This window comes from Tinamus guttatus, unplaced genomic scaffold (assembly GCF_059628265.1).
Source record: "Tinamus guttatus ecotype Peru unplaced genomic scaffold, ASM5962826v1 Tinamus_guttatus_pri_ptg000366l, whole genome shotgun sequence".
In the NCBI taxonomy this organism is placed as follows: Eukaryota; Metazoa; Chordata; class Aves; order Tinamiformes; family Tinamidae; genus Tinamus; species Tinamus guttatus.
In genome coordinates, this window is record NW_028288900.1 from 1,848,491 (window position 1) to 1,855,539 (window position 7,049).

At 35.8% G+C, this 7,049-nt stretch overlaps 1 long non-coding RNA gene across 1 annotated transcript; it reads left to right on the forward strand.

Moving 5' to 3' along the window:
• The first annotated feature begins 3,064 nt into the window (after positions 1-3,064).
• LOC148593598 (uncharacterized) lies at positions 3,065-4,231 on the forward strand. The gene is made up of 2 exons (XR_015913681.1): positions 3,065-3,395; positions 4,165-4,231. It is a non-coding gene; the product is annotated as an uncharacterized LOC148593598 (long non-coding RNA).
• Positions 4,232-7,049: the final 2,818 nt, after the last annotated feature.

Here is a 7,049-nt window from a genome sequence, read left to right on the forward strand (position 1 = left end):
TGTTTGATCCAAAAGCAGTTATAGAAACTGAATTTGCAGTATGCTGCCAGAACCCTAAGTAGTTAGAACACCCACAAAAACATAATCTTTTCCTTAGCTTTTTCAGGTCCATTTTGTTTAATTTTGAAAAATCTTTTACGGAATAACTGTTTAAATTATCCCAATATGGCTTTTTTGTACTACTTTAGGATAGGAGAACCTTGCATTTAGTTTCCTTTCATTTTATTTGTGACTGCATTTTGAAACATTCATCTGCTTTCAAATTATACTTCCAGAGATCACCACCTACTAGGTCTGGAATATTTGCATTTGGAGCATATTAAGGAAAGCAAAACTCATGGAACTCTTTACGTTATAAGTTGTGATATAACTTTAAGCATAAGACAGATCATGGTGGATATAGATTAAAAAAAATGTTCAAAACTTTTCAGGGAATATCTATGGGGTTTTTTGTTTGTATGATACTCGACTATTTTTCTATGTCCAAATTGTAATTAGACCAGTCATATTCATCTATATATGATGTATAACTTTTACATGCAGAAAATAAATGGTCATATGTGAAAGAAAAGAGAGGAAAAAACAATACTTTTTTTCAGAGATTTATCTTTCACCAGAAGTGTCCATTTTATGGTCCTTTGGATGACACTGATATGCATTATATTTCTACTGCAGTTCATTTGCCTGTTCAAATATTTATTTATGGGAACTCTATTTTTTTCAGGACAATCAGATATAAGATATATTAAATATCATGAATATTCATAGGTTTTCAACCATCTATAAATAGCAGTCTAGCATCCTGCCTGCATGAAGTACGAGAGATCTTAAGTAGGGATTATAATGAAGAAGGCATGCATGTTTTGTTGCTTATTTGGACTTCTGTATGCATCTATTTAGCACAACGGATACGCACATTCACTTGAAAACTTACTATCATCAAAAGAAGGATGATATCTACATGACTATATAACCTACAGAACAATCCACAGCACAAAAAGTGAAGAGTATCAGTAGAACTGGGGTCATGGCTCATATATTGCTCACGGTCCCATATGGGTATAAACGCACTCAGCACAGCAATAATTCCATATATACTGGTGGGAGAACTGTGACCACTGGTGGGAAAAAAATATTGCACCATTGAAAAATGTACTCCACTCTTTAAATTAATTCATTCTTTGTGTTTTCTATTAATGGTAATAATGCTGCTGCAAAGCTAGAGTACACATCCTTCTCAGACAGCTCTGCAAATAAAGCCCAAACACATTGAACTCTAGGAGATACAGGTTTTATTCCAGTGAATTGTTCCCTATTTACCCTCAAACTCACCACAAATGCAGTCTTGAGACTTATTTGTTCTACTTTTTTGACTGTGACAACCTTTTTGTCCTCATATTGCAAGCAAAGCAGAAATATAGGCATTGCCAGTTCTCTGAAATCCTTCAGATATAAGAAAATTATTGCTTAGTTCCCACCTTTTCTATGAAACAATGGTTTTGAACTCAACACAGATTTTTAACATGATATCATGAATTAAGCAACATTTATTTAATTCTGTTTACTATGGATATAAGCAACAGACTAACTCAAGTCTGGTAGTGGGGAGGAAGCAAATTGAGGGAGCACAAGAGGCCTCTATTCAGCACAGAAAGACTATATACAAAGATATTTTAAATCAGTGTTTGTTCTTTTATAGTCATATGGATTTAGGAAACAACTTGAGATTATCCAATCTTTGACAAATTAATGCATGTTATTTTGAAGGTGTCATATTTATTTGAGGGTGGGTTAAACATTCTGTAAAAGATAGTTCAGATTAGGTTATCAGTAAGGACATGCAAATAGGCAAGAGTAAGCGTTCTTATATGAAACAAAAGCAATGGTGTAAGAATTTTCCTGACAGTAAGAATTTTATTTCTGATGAACACTTCCTACCTTCATTATAGGAACCCAGAAATAAATTGAGATGTAGGTAGTCCTTGACATGCCAAACATTCAGAACAGATGGGCATCAAAATCCAGACTGCAGTTTAGCTTCAGCTTTCCTATGTGAAAGCATCAACAAAATCTCTGATATATCAAACAGCTAAAACAGCTAAATCTTTTTAGCTGTTTAGCTAAATCTTGGGCAAACCAATCAGATTGGTTTGCCCAAATAGATGAGAACTAACTCTAAGTGAACATATATGTTCACACTAAATTATCCCTGTAAATGTTCTAGAGAACAGCAGTGCTAAATAACCAATCATCTCATCCTTTGTTAATATTGATAATACTCTTTATAGCACAGAACAAACATCAACCAATTAATCCTGGCAATACCCTTGGTGTAGCAGTTAAGCATTTCCCCACTGCGCAAGAAGAAAGAAAGAATATGTAGGCCTAATTGCCACTATCCTTTATTCATTTATTATTCCAATTCCAATGTGAGCAAACTAGTTGTAATTACATCACCAATAAGTGGCTCATACTCTTCTATCATTTTCTCCGATTTTACACCTATCAAGTTATTACCATTGACTTCACTGGGACTAAGGGGCTATCTGGAGAAACCAGTTATACCTGAGTTAGTTACACTGATTTAAATAAGATTGGAAAACAGGAGATCTATGAATCTAATCCTGTTCTGAAGCATGCTTAGTATTACTAGTATTCAAATAGACACAGAGAAGGTAGAAGCTAGACTATCTCTAGAAATATATTCAATAAAAACAAACAAACAAAAAACATCACAGGAGTAGGAGCTCCATAAAATTGCACAACTGCAACTTTTTATAACACTGATACATGTAACTTCCAAAAGACAAATTATGAAATAAACTGCTGTAAGACCGAAAAGGTTTATTACACTTCAAATTCCTTCAAAACTTTAAACATGTCTGTAATATTTAACTGAATTGAAAAGATAGCTACCATAAACCACTTTGGCAAATGCATATGGTGTATTTTTTAGTCCAGAAACTGTACTCTTGGATGACAGGACAAGCTTACGTAGGGAAAAGGGTCTAGGTGCCAGAGATCTTGTCTCTCTCCCTCCTTTATCAGTTGTTCTAATAAATTATATTATTCTTACAGGCATTTCCCCACTTATATCCTTAAAAAGTGTGCAGCTATACTATCATTACATATATATCAGTACACAGCTAAGGGTCCTAACAATTGTGTAATAAATTGTATTAACCATTCTGTTAAAATTTTCAAAACACATAAAATGCATATTTTTCTTATCTTTTATTGTTGTTTTAGATGTTTGATTATTGCTTTCCTCATTAACAATCATGCTAAGAAATTATTCCTAGGGAAAAAAAAAATATATAAAAAAGGAATCCCACAACCACAAAACTTTTAGGGCTAGATCTCAAGCAAATGTAAGTCAGGATAGGTTGTTATAGGTGTAAGAGACTGTTACGGAATGTGTTTGTCTCGACACTGGCACACCATTTACCTGAACAATGCCTCAGTATCTTGTCTCTGGAAAGTCCAGCTCAAGACCCAAACAAGGACATTATCTCTCACCATTTACACTTCTTAACCCTGGCATCTTATCTCTGGGAAGTCTATAATATCAGCTATCTACTTGGCGTTGGTATGTTGTCTCTGGGAAGATCAGCTTAAGACCTGAACAATTACATTCTCAGCAATGCCCACCAGAGCAGCTTGCACTCGAATCGAGGGTAAAGAGGAATACCAAAGCACACAGCACCTACCACACGAACAACACGCACCAGAAAATTTCAAGAAAGTGGGTAGACTCTTTGAGAAGGGGGACATAAAAGGACCTACGTATTCCTCCCCTGGGGCGCACGGCCTTCTGCCTCTGAACATCACCTGCACTGGCGTGCACGGCCTTCTTCCAGCCCCCCGACCCCAGAACATCACCTGCACCAGGGCACCGAGGGACCTGCACCAAGACAGAGCCAAAGAAACCTAGTTGGTCTAGGTGGTGGTAGTAACTATAATCTTGTTGCATATCTCCCACTTGCTTGCTTGCTTATCTTCCTTTTTCTCTTCTTCTTCTTTTTCTTCATCTTCTTCTCTCTGTTCTATCACGCTTATGAGGATAAAGCTAACAAGCTTGTATGGCATTTGACCCCGCTGGTGTATTAATCTCGTTCTTGGGATCGTATCGAAACCTCCTCAAACACTGGATCAGGACAATAGGTTCCTTGGTTTTAACAAACTTCCTGCATTTGAAAACCTGCCTTTTTACTTCTTATTTTCTGGCAAATATTGCTTTGTATTTGTTTGCAGTTTCATAAATTGTCTTACCTATTGCTAGGTGCACACTCATAATGTGCTGACAGTGCAATTTAAAGATTGTGAAACTTTAGGAAGTATCTGGATTATCCTCGAAATATATAATAAAACCCACACATGATAATACGTGGTTACCTCAAAGCAAAATACAGGTGTATCCTGTCATCACATTGCTGCTTATGTCCTGCTATGTCAGTACTGATACCAAGATGAGAGTGGGAGTTGTGGATGTGCAAAGAAAGGGATGTCACAACACGTGCTAAGGAAAATACCTTTCTATTGCAGCAGTAACTGGGAAATGAAATGATTACATCTGTATCAATCAAGCAGTATCATAGAAATAAAATCATGGTAATGGATTGTTATCACAGGATCAGTGCTGCCTGTTTGGAAATGTTTTCTGCCTCACCTTGTGGCCTCAGCATTTATGTGGCAGCAAAAAGCCATTATCTGTTCTATTTCAGTGACATTTACTCTTTCCCCTCATCTGTTCAGATGTCCATTCTTTGAAGGCTCCAGTGTATCATGCTTTTCATACTCTAGCAGCTATGTACGCAAGGCCATTTGGATAGTTTGGGTCAGAGAGGATTTTTTTTTTTTTCTTTTCTCAAAACATCATCACGGCTGAAATTCTGTTGCTGTTATTGCATGATTGTGTTTTCTTTATCCAGTTTGAGGCTCCATGAAATTATATTTGTGCATTGCATCATTGGATCAGATACAAAAGCTTTTTCAGCACTAAACACTGAAGGTCCCCCAAGTAAGATGTAAAACATAATTTAAATTAGTGACAAAAGCAGGAGTCTAGTTTTAAGAGTAGTTACTGAAAGGTACAAGAGAATTAAGAACTGCCACTTATTTGCAGATTTCACTCCATTTCATTTATTCCACTGGGATTATGCGTTTGTACTACTGAAAAACAAAACCATTACTACCACCTCCCTCAGTTGGGCAGGCTTTTCTGTAGAGCAGACTGGGTAGCCAAGAGAGGGGAAAAAAAAAAAAAAAAGGAGAAGGAGCCCTGCAAGCTGTCAGAGAGGAAGGAAACCCAGAAAGGACAGGAAAATGAGATGACATCAGAAAAGAAAATCTGGAAGTCCACTATCTTTGTTATAAACAGGTCTTAATGAGCATGAAAACATGGCATGTTTAAAGAATTTTGATCTAGTTATGAGTTTATTTCCTTATTATATAGCTGTTTTTTGGTATCTTTTGGCATCATCTCTGTAAAGATTAGCAAGGCAATTCCACCGCAAGCCTGTGGAAATTAGGAGGTCTTTAGAAAATCCAAAAATACTCTTTACATCTGAGTAAAGTTGACCTGACCTTACACCTGATATATTTGTCTAGAAAGAACTCTCTCTTTCCAAACATTCAGAATACATTGAGGTCATAATACATTGCACATGTTAAACAACTGCTACCTTTCAGTTTTATACCAAAAAAAAGTATTGAAATTCCTGTTTGTTTCTGGTACGTACCCTAAAATACACTCCACACACTGCTGGCCATTATTTATTTATTAAAAAGTCACACTTTTTCATTCACTGAAAACACAAGAAATATAATGCAGAGGATAAGAAAATTGTCCTTAATCTAGGCCATGTGGTTTATACCTATTCTTTCTTCATACCTCCCTTCCTCAAGGAAGCATGTGAAGACAAATAATCCCTGTACCATATCAGAAAGTATCTGCACAAGTTGTTTGGGAAAAATGTTTTCCTGCATCTTAGTTGCAGGCTGATTATGATACAGTTTAAAAACTCAAAAAAGTAGAAACTTCTACTTGAGTAGAAGTATCATTGATAGGACATTCTTCCTGGTTCAAAAGATGCTGTTCAGAATGACAAGGGAAACACACATAGAAATTCACAGAACAAGATACATGGTGTTCTCTGTAACTGACAACAGACTTGACTTCCCTTATACCAAGACAATTAACATACAAAAAAAATCTATTAAAAAGGCCCTTTAATATATGATTTTATGAGCTATGTGCCCAGTATTTTTTTAAACTATATAAACAGGCAGGTGAACACAGGCAGTTACTTATCATTCATGCAATTCAAACAACTTTGCAAAGTGTAAGCAAGAGGCATAAGCGTAATGATCTCATACAAGGCAGGTTACAGTAAGACACACAAGGCAGGGGGAATGCTGCATTTCTACCGTGTCACTTTTATTTCCACTGTCAATCAGTTTAACAAATAGATAGAGCAATGACTTATTCATGCAAACACAATTGTTTACTTCATTAGACAAATGCTCACTTTATTTCTTTTTCTTCTTTTTTTTTTTTTTCCAAACCAAGCCTTTCTACTACCTTTGAATAACTAGCCAATGAATGTAAAGAGATCAAAGAATCATCAGAAGTTTTAAAAATGTTTATGCACAGGTATGAATGTGCACAGATTCACACAAAGAGACACATTCGTATCACATATATAGACACTGTAGCTTCACCAACTGATATTTCATATAGTACAGAAACCATTATGATGGTACATCTAATAGCACCCCCGGGAACAACTGAATTTGATGTTTAATACAAAGCAGCTTGCTGAAAAATATGATCACTTCCTACTATTTTTCCAAAAGAAGAAAATAAAATCGGAGTCCTTAGAGAGCTGTTTCCTGTACACAGACAGAATGAGTGCTTATTAAAGCACATACTGCTTTTATAAAATAAGGAATTTTCAGTAAAGTATGTAGATATGCTCACATAATACAGCACAAATTCACAAGAAGAGGCCCTAGCAAGGTAGTAGATGCTTGAGGATACATTGAAA